We start from the raw sequence: 10,259 nt of genomic DNA on the forward strand, positions 1-10,259 counted from the left end.
TTTGTGTTTTTTTTTGTGTGCCAAAGGCCTTATCGTTTGCCGAGTGCTCTGCGGTTTGTGGAGAGATATAGCTGCTAAAGTTGAAAACTTGTTTCGGCTTTCGATGGCACATTCTCAACATGTTTGCCATGTCGTTGCTGTCTTGTCTATGTTGCCCGGTGTCTGGCCCCCCCCCCCCCCCCCCCCTGCCAGCCCGCCTGCCCCACCGCCTGCCTGTTGCTTGAAGCACATAATTACCGCAGCGCGTATTTAATCCGACAAATGGTTTCAACCTTAGTTGAACTTTGTCTATGGGCCACACAATCCACTCCACTCCATTCCACTCCACTCCACTCCACTCTACTCCGAAAGCCATGTTTTGGGATTTCTACAAGTAACACTCCACTGACAGCCGCCTCAAAATCCAAGCTCAACGCTCAAGCGTTTTTTTTTTTCCTTCTTTTCTTGTGCTTCTCTGTGGTTACATTGTAATAAACCTTGACAAGCCCCAGATGTGTTTTTCTGGGGACCATTAAAGAGGCCTTTTTGGTGGCTTTAGCTTGAATTTTGGATGATGTCAAGTGCCAAAGGCAGGGAATATCTGATATGGCAGGGACCGGCAGAGGGTCCTTGGAGGAAAGCCCAACCCATCACATCACAAAAATACAGAAAACTCATTTCGATCTTTCCACTCGTTTGAACTCGGCCAGACGACTCCGCACCTGTCAACCCCCAATGACACACGGTGCGGCATGCAACAGCAGCAACAGCAGCAACGACTCCTCTGCGAGAAGAGTTCTATTGCATTTGGCAACTCCTTCTGCTATCTGCCGGATACTTTATCTTTTCCGCCCATCTATCTGCATAAATAAATACGGAAAGGGGGGGGGGGGGGGGGGGACCAGGCACCCTCTCTCCACATGTTGCTTCTTCATTCATTCCCAATCCACATCCAATCCAATCCAATCCGAAAACAACAACAACTGACGGACTATGATAAATAAAGTAAAGTGCATTTCCGTCAAAACAAGTTTTGTTCTATTAATATTTTCAATACTTCGAATTCAGACACGAGACGTCGCTGCAGCGGCAGTTGCCGGTCGCGCAGTCGAGAGGCAACTTTCACTGCACTCGCGCGAGAATCGAATCCGAGGGATGCATCCATAGAATCATTCAAAGAGAGAGAGAGACAGAGAGAGAGAGCATGTGCTTTGGTGTGTGTGTGTGGGGGGGGGGGGGGGGGGGGGGGTGCTGCTGTTTTGGGATCTCCCCTAGAGATCTACAGACCCCGAGAGGCGCAGAGCATTTACGGTTATTTTTATTGGAGCCAAGCAGCGCGACAATTCATCCATCATTTTTCAGTTATGATTTTGAATGCGCTGCCCCCCCGGCCCACTGTACTCTCTCTCTCTCTCGCTCCCTCTTTGTTGCTGATGTTGCTGCCTCCGTTGCTGCCTCTTATGCGGTCCGTCGCTCTGCAGCATCCGGTAATTATGCGACACGCTGATTAAAATGCGTTAAACGCACACACAGATGCTAAAGAGACTCTCACACACACACACACACACACACTCATACAATATATGGACCTGGGGTATTAGGTGGGTCTCCCGTCGTCGTCGTCGTCGTCGTCGTAGTCGTCGTCTGCTGCCGCCAAGTGAAATCTTCGCCTGCATTAACGAGTTTTCCGTGACGCCTTGGATTTGTAGTTGTTGTTGTTGCTGTAGTTTCTTCTCCTGCTGCTGCTGCTGCTTCTTCTTCTTTCGCCTCTTCCTCTGCTGCTTCTTCCCCTTCGCCTACTTCTACCGCTGCTGCTTGTCGTTTTCTTTAAGCCCCGCTGCTGCTGGCTGCTGGCTGCTCTTATTCTTTTGCCTCCGCTTTGCTTTTGCTACACTTGATTTCCACACACACACGCGCGCAGAGAGTAAAGAAGAGAGAGAGAGAGAGAGTGAGCGTAGAGACTGCACTACGTTCGGAGACGGGACACTTATCCTCCACTGATATGCTCGCTTTTCTCTCTCTCTCTCTCTCTCTGTGTTCTCGGGCGATCAGGTTACCTGCTTTGTGGAGGCCTGGCTAGGTGCGGGGGGTAGGCTGGCAGAGGGGAAGATCAGCAGAGTGCTGACTGCAGCGGGAGGGGGGAGGGGGAGGGGGCAGGTGGTGCCCACAGAGAGAGGTTTTTCGTTTTTGGTTCGTTCTGCGGGGCCGTGTGTTATCTTGCCGGTTGCATGGACGGTTTTCCTTTTTTTATCTGCTGGCATCGTCGACGCTGCCATACCCTGCAATGGGGTTTACGTGGACCGGTGTTAGGCTTTCAAATTACAACTTCAACCTTCAACTTTGAACCAAACTGTTCCCATTCCCCAGAACAGATCTCATCACTCCATTTCTCCACCTTAAACCCTTCCCATATGAGTGTTCTCATCGCAAACTCCACGAGACCCAGTTCCAAGACTCAGACTTTGGCCCGTGGCCGGCGCGAGAGTCTCGCTAACGAGGCGCGTTTGAAAATGCAGCATAAGAAAAATAAATAAACCAACAAAACATCAAGAGCATAGACCCCCGAAAACCGAACTTGGGCATACCCTAAGGTGGCAAATACTCCCATATATTTTGGGCATCACACATTCATTGACTTCGCTCTTCCGTCAGAAATTTGGTTGCCTTTCAGGAATCCGAATAGAAAATTCAGTTTGTTTCACACTTCCGAGAATACAGTTTCGGGTTTCCTATAAAAAGTTAGTTTTTTTTGTGTATTTTTTTTGTGTGTTTTATTTTCAAGATTTAATTCCAAATTTTCTTCCTCAGTTCGGCAGTTTTTTACCTCGGTTGGACCCAGGGACACTTTTATTTCATAGATGTCCATGGGCCTTGGTCCTGTGCCCCCTTCAATCATCGTTGGAGGGGACAGTTCTCAAAATGTCTTACTTCAGTTGGACCCAACGACACTTTTATTCGTAGATGTCTATCGTCATCTTCATCGTCATCGCCACTTGGTCTTGTGCCGCCTTCAAACATCGTTGGATGGAACAGTGCTGTACTGTTCCTTCAAAACTCTTAAACAGATCGTCTTCGTGTCCTATTTTATCAAAAACTTAATATATTTTGATACTATCAATAAATATATTTTTTAAAAAAATTGCAAAAAGGCTTGAGAAGATTCCGCGGGAATGGGGAATCCCTGATCCCTGCTTTCAAAGAGCCATAGCGTGGGCTAGGGAATAGGGAACGAGCCTGAAAGAATGGTTTTCGGTGGGCTTCTGAGAGGATGAATACAGTCCTGCTTTCCATATGGTCTACCTATCCGTAGAACCACGAACCATGAACGAATTTGTCAAAAATTTCACATTTTACAATACAAAATGACAGATTTTCCAAAGCACGTGCCTCTACTTTCAGTCTGGCAGTATTTTTCGCAGAATATCTTCCATCAGGACTGTTCTCTATAAATCGAATCAAACAGTTCAAGCTGTTTCCATTCTTTACCTTTCCCCTACCAAACTGTTCCTTTTTCGTTCCGAACTGTTCTTACTTGCTGTATAAACTGTTCCCACCCGATATATGTATTTGGTTCCATAAGCTGCTTCAAGCCCAAAAACAGTTTACAGAGCACTCCACCAGTCGATCCCCCTTCCCGGGGCTTTGGCCCATTCTTGCTTTTGCTTCTTCGTCGGCTTCTTCTCCTTATTCTTGTTGTCATTATTTTCTTTAGTCTTTTTCTTTCAGTGCTGCACGTTGTGGCTTTTTTCTGCTATTGCACTGCACACGGCATTCGTCCTCCAACAAAAAGCGAGGCAAAGTCGTAAACAGAATGCTTCCCCTGACCGCCCAACACCTCGCCGGCAGCACAGCCCATGCCTGCAACAAGAACAACAATAACAACCGCCCACCGCTCCACCTCTGGACTCCGCTCGGCACTGCAGTCCCCCCCTGGACTCTGCTCTGCCCTGCAGTCCCCTCTGGACACCGCTCTGCCCTGCAGTCCCCCCTGGACGCCGCTTGGCACTGCAGTCCCCTCTGGACTCCGCTCTGCACCGCCACTTCAGTCACTTACTGGAGCCCGCTCCAGCTCCCGACTCCCGCTCCGGACTCCCGACTCCCGACTCCCGACTCTGGCAATATAAAAGTTCTTTGGCTGTTGCTTCGTTTCTTCTTTGTATACCCCGTTAATCGTAGCGAACGAGGGTATATTTCATGAGTGCGACAGACCTGACCACACCAGACCCCCAGATGAAAGCCCTAGAAAGTACCCGAAATCCCCAGAGACCTGTGAAAATAGATCAGAGTAGTTCTGTGAGAAATTTCTAGCCATTTCCCCAAAGTCGAAAAGTGTTCTTCAGCAGTTAGTAGATCTCCTGGCTATAGGCTAGAGGAATTTAGGGGAATATTTGTTAAATTCAATTCAGTTCCTTTTGATTTCCATCTTTATTTCGGTGCTAATCCCCTGGGTAGTAGGTATCTTTTAGTCCGTAGCTTAGTCCACAGATTTCTTACTTGTTTTTTTTTTATCGTATTTCTTCTAACTCGTCGTCGTCGTCGTTGTGCGTGGCTGTTGTTGCTGTTGGCTTGTCTCGTTTATTGATCGTGTTGCTGTGCACACACACACACACACACAGACACACACACACCGATACCAACACACAGTTGCAGTTACATACGCAATTCAATGAAGAAATGCCCCAAGTCAATGACCCGGAAATTGTGTCTAAAAAAGCAACAACAAGCGGCAGCAGCAGCAGCAGCAACAGCAACAGCAGCAACATTGACGACTGCTGCAACATAGAACTTTTACCTAGACAGCGGCGCATGCGACTGACGTTCGAGGCTGGCTGGCAGTCCAATGAACCGCATTCAACGTATTCGCACAGCAACCCGCAGCTTTTGCCAGAGCTGCGATTGTTGCAACTGCAGCAGCAGCAGCAGCAGCAGCAGCAGCAACATCCACAACCAACGATGACAATCAACGCAATTAATGCTCATCCGGCCTCCATAGTGATGCTGTGGCTGGACTTCCTTCTTCCATGCCGCAGTCTCCCCCCAAAACCCTTGGGGTCAAAAACTATCTAATATATGCGACAGACAGCCAGTCGCATCCTCCCCCTCGGCCTGCCTGCCCCAATTGCATTTCCAAATGTCATATCCAAAATGCGAAATGCGAAATGCCCCATTGGCCATTGACTCAATTTATTGCATATCGAAAAAATTAAGCACAAAAGTTCAGTGCCATAGGCCAACAAGCCACGTTGTCGTCGCTGCAGTCGCTGTAGTCGCTGTAGTCGACATCGTTGTGGTGTGGTTGTCGTCTCTGGTTGTAATGAGAATTTATGTTCTGACAAGATGTGCACACAAGTTGCTAAGTTCCAGCGAAGACCAGAAGACTGCCACCAGACGGCGACCGAAAGTGCCGGCAAACATGCAAACTGCAATTAGATTTGGGGGCAAGTGTACTCGTACCACAGAGCCGCATAGCCACAGAGCCACAGCGAAAGAGGCAGCTCCATGCGCGATAATGGGTATTTGGAGCAGCAGCAATTGGGAATGGGACCCCCTCCCCCCCCCCCCCCCCCCCCCCCTCACTTGCAGAGGAATCTCCTACATAGAAAAGTGTTTTTGGAGAGCAAGATTATACCTGAAAGATCCCCGAATATGAACAGAACAGTAGAGATGTTGTGTTCTCCTTCAAATATTGAACCAATGTCCTTCAATAGAGTCTCTAAAGAGAGAACTTTTAGATTGAAATTTCTGAAAACAAGATTTGGATTATTAGTTATGGCAGGGCTAGGGCCTATAAGGAAGGAAGGAGAAAGAATCCTCCTCTAAGACCTCTTTAAAAAAACATCATCTAACATTGAGGACAAATCTCCCACACAGAACACCTCAAAGAAGGATCATACATTCGTCCCCCTACCCAGTCAAGACCTCAAACAATCGGATTCGAACTCTCTCGATCAATTCCTCAACACTCAGAAAGCCCCATTTCCAACAGATCGAAATACGTCATGGAATATTGAATCACTTGCCCCCATTGAAGGCGGCCGGGGGTAGGTCAAAGTTGCAGCAAGTCTCACGACACAATTCGCAAAAAAATGGAGCACCACCACACAGCGTGCCCCTTGAAGAGGCAGGCTCGGCACTACCCGTGGAAGGAGAACGAACCGGCGAGAAGAGATGCGTGCTGGTCGACTCTTAGTTTCGCATTTAATGCAATTAACCTCAAACTAAATGGCAATCACTTTAATTTGCTTTAATTAAGCTTTTTATATGCCTATGCGGCAAGAGAGCGGCGGCCACGAAGCCCCCAAAAACAACGCCTACAACGGATGAGAGATGGTTCTTTAATTAATTACAGAGAGAGGGAGAAAGAGGGGGAGAGACACTTGTTCTCTCTGTTTCTGCACTCAACGCCCACTTGTGGTAGTAAATTTCGGGGCATGTTTCCTGTTTGATCTCAAGTGCCCCTCTCTCAAGGATACTCGCTCCCTCCCACCCATTCGATACGATTCGATTCGATCTTCTCTTCATTGGAATTCGAACACAAAAGAGCCAGCCAGCTCCACGCATGCGCACACTTAACGAAACGCTTAACGGATGTGTGTGTCCCTCCCCTCCACTCCGCTCCCCTTCGCTCCGTTCTGTTCTTTTTTTGTGTGGCTCTGACACTTGTAACATAAGCATCTGAGTCCCTGACATTTGTTTTCCTTGTTGCCATCCTCCAGATGCAGCTACTCCTACTCCTTCCTACTCCCACTCCCACTCCAACACCGAAACTCCACTTGAGAGGCGGCTCGTACGTGCCCAGATGCGTGGGAATGACGAGATGTCTGGAGAGAGAACTGCAACTCCAACTCCAACTCCAATTCGAACTCGAACGCCCAGCGGAGAGCGGCAGAGCGGCAGAGCGGCAGTGCGGCAGAGGACTGGGCCATAACTCAACGGCCGGAGTCGAGACTCGGCGAAATTTGAGACTTGTTAATGCGCCAAATTATAACCGGCGACAGGGCCATATACTGGGCTTATATATGGCCGATATTGGCAGTTAAAAACGAAAAGAAAACCCTCCTCCCTAAAGGAATTCATTAATTTGTTGCATAGACCCCCGAAAACCGAACTTGGGCATACCCTAAGGTGGCAAATACTCCCAAATATTTTGGGCATCACACATTCATTGACTTCGGTCTTCCGTCAGAAATTTGGTTGCCTTTCAGGAATCCGAATAGAAAATTCAGTTTGTTTCACACTTCCGAGAATACAGTTTCGGGTTTCCTATAAAAAGTTAGTTTTTTTTGTGTATTTTTTGTGTGTGTTTTATTTTCAAGATTTAATTCCAAATTTTCTTCCTCAGTTCGGCAGTTTTTTACCTCGGTTGGACCCAGGGACACTTTTATTTCATAGATGTCCATGGGCCTTGGTCCTGTGCCCCCTTCAATCATCGTTGGAGGGGACAGCTCCCAAAATGTCTTACTTCAGTTGGACCCAACGACACTTTTATTCGTAGATGTCTATCGTCATCTTCATCGTCATCGCCACTTGGTCTTGTGCCGCCTTCAAACATCGTTGGATGGAACAGTGCTGTACTGTTCCTTCAAAACTCTTAAACAGATCGTCTTCGTGTCCTATTTTATCAAAAACTTAATATATTTTGATACTATCAATAAATATATTTTGTAAAAAAATTGCAAAAAGGCTTGAGAAGATTCCGCGGGAATGGGGAATCCCTGATCCTTGCTTTCAAAGAGCCATAGCGGGGGCTAGGGAATAGGGAACGAGCCTGAAAGAATGGTTTTCGGTGGGCTTCTGAGAGGATGAATAGAGTCCTGCTTTCCATAAGGTCTACCTATCCGTAGAACCATAAACCATTAACGAATTTGTCAAAAATTTCACATTTTACAATACAAAATGACAGCTTTTCCAAAGCACTTTCAGTCTGGCAGTATTTTTCGCAGAATATCTTCCATCAGAACTGTTCTCTATAAATCGGATCAAACAGCCCAAGCTGTTCCCATTCTTTACCTTTCCCTTACCAAACTGTTCCTTTTTCGTTCCGAACTGTGCTTTTATATGACCGATATTGGCAGTTAAAATGGAGAAGCAAACCCTCCTCCCTAAAGGAATTCATTAATTTGTTGCTTAGTGTAATTTGGTAAACAAAAAGCAAATTGAAAAGAAATCCACACAGAAACAGACACGAAACACCACAGACACACCACAGATACACCGATCCTCGATGCGAATTTATGAATGTATCTTTCAGTTTCTTCAACGAACGCGAACTCGAACGCGAACACTCGCACGCAATGCAATCTCTGAAGGATCGCCTGTGGAATGTGGCTTAAATTATGACTTAAATGGCGTTGGCAGTTTATGCGGCTGCTGTCTTGGACTTGAGGCTGAGGCTGTGGCTGTGGCTGAGGCTGTGGCAAAAGTTGGCCAGGCAGCAGCGGAAACGTCTCCGAGATGTTGTGGCCTGGCTTTTAAGCCGTTTCGCTGGCTTTCTTTTCCACCCCCCCTCCCTCACCCATCATCATGCGCTGTTTCGCCCATTCTTAAGAGCAGTCGCTCAGTCGCCCAGCCTCGTCTTAATAGCATCATCATCTTTTCATCTACGAGCAGAGCAGCAGCACCATTCTCCGTGCTCCCAGCTTCCAGCTCCAACTGCAGCCAACTCCATTCTGCAGCTCTTCAGTTTTTCTGTTGTGTTGTGTTTTGTTGTGTTGTGCTGCTTTATTTGGTCTCTCTGCAAAGTCGTTTTTCTTTCTTTCTTTCTTTCATTTTCATCTTTGTTTTTGGTTGTGGCTCTCGCATTCTTGGCCACATCCTTCACAAGGTCATGCTGCTGCCTCTGCTGCCACAGACAGACGCTAGAGAGGTGGAATGATAAAAAGAATCTAGCAAATTGTGCAAACAACGTAGATACATACATATGTACGCTATGGGTATAGGGGGTATGGGGTATGCGTATGGGGTATGGGCATGATGGTATATATTTTTGTATAAATCGTATTTAAGCAAAGTAATCTTTAAGCAAATAATTGTTGTCCCGTGTATGCGGTTTCTGTTTGACTGACTCGCTGGCATGGCACATTCCCCCTGGTGCCCCGTCTCCGTGTGTTGTTGTCATCGTCATCACTTTTGTAGACACACCGCAACACACAGTCCACACATCCATCCCCACATGCCCCATCGCCCAAACGCCCATACGCCCATCGCCCATCGCCCATCGCCCATGCCCCATGTTTGCACAAATTGTTAGCGACTCTCTGCCACAGAGAGAGAGATACAGTTTGTTTGGCTCATTTTTTTGTTTTTGTTTTCTTCTTTTTTTACGGTGTGCCATGCCCCCGAGCCATGTTAAAAAATAAAAACCCAGAGAGGGAGAGAGAGAGAGAAGATAAAAGATACATTTAATGCCGGGCTGGTAGATTGAATGATGGCCCAGGCCATGGCAGGAGATGCTGCCGCTGCTGATGATGGTTAAACTGGCTGTTAAGCTGCCCCAGTGGTTGTAGGGGTTTTCCTTTTGCCAAGATCTGGGGTTGTACGCGATTTCGGCGATTTTGGGGAGAAAGTCTGCGAGAGAAGTACTCTGATATTTCTTATAGATTGAGCTATGATTTTCATCTGGATAGATACACCTCTTTAGACCCTTTTAACCTTTAGATCTTCATTGAACTCTCTCGTAAATCTTTCATGGGAAATGGATTAATGATGTTTCTACAACCCTCCCATAATTGACTATCTTTGGGATTCTTTCGCCCTAAGAGATCTTTATCTTAAGCTCCCGGAACCTCTACCCTCCTCAAGATCTGCCTCAACCCCCTGAACCTTCTGCCGACCTACTCGAATCATCACCTTCCCAACTATTCCACGTATGACACCCCAAAGATGACATCGAAATACCTTTTGCCTCTCCGCTTTGTTTTGTTTTGTTTTGGGTGTTAATAAGATATCAAATATGCATGTGGCGGCCATTCTACTCGCACTACAAGTATGCCCAAGCCACAAGCCAAAGATTCAAATCCAGACCCAACTCCAAGCCCAAATCCCAGTGCCAGTCCCCCCGCGCTCGAGTCGTCCCTCAGTTCCGATTCCAATACCACGACGAGACCCAGTTCCAAGACTCAGACTTTGGCCCGTGGCCCGTGGCCGGCGCGAGAGTCTCGCTAACGAGGCGCGTTTGAAAATGCAGCATAAGAAAAATAAATAAACCAACAAAACATCAAGAGCATAGACCCCGGAAAACCGAACTTGGGCATACCCTAAGGTGGCAAATACTCCCAAAT

The 10,259-nt window shown here is 47.2% G+C and overlaps 2 long non-coding RNA genes across 2 annotated transcripts; both read left to right on the top strand.

Annotated features, from left to right (window-relative positions):
- Positions 1–2,581: 2,581 nt before the first annotated feature.
- Positions 2,582–3,084, top strand: LOC26534185 (uncharacterized). Its single transcript, XR_001453339.2, has 2 exons — positions 2,582–2,717; positions 2,788–3,084. It is a non-coding gene; the product is annotated as an uncharacterized lncRNA (long non-coding RNA).
- Positions 3,085–7,101: 4,017 nt separating this feature from the next.
- On the top strand, positions 7,102–7,639 carry LOC26534051 (uncharacterized). Its single transcript, XR_001453338.2, has 2 exons — positions 7,102–7,251; positions 7,322–7,639. It is a non-coding gene; the product is annotated as an uncharacterized lncRNA (long non-coding RNA).
- The last annotated feature ends 2,620 nt before the right edge of the window (positions 7,640–10,259 follow it).

The sequence above is a fragment of the Drosophila pseudoobscura genome, chromosome X (assembly GCF_009870125.1).
Source record: "Drosophila pseudoobscura strain MV-25-SWS-2005 chromosome X, UCI_Dpse_MV25, whole genome shotgun sequence".
Lineage (NCBI taxonomy): Eukaryota > Metazoa > Arthropoda > Insecta > Diptera > Drosophilidae > Drosophila > Drosophila pseudoobscura.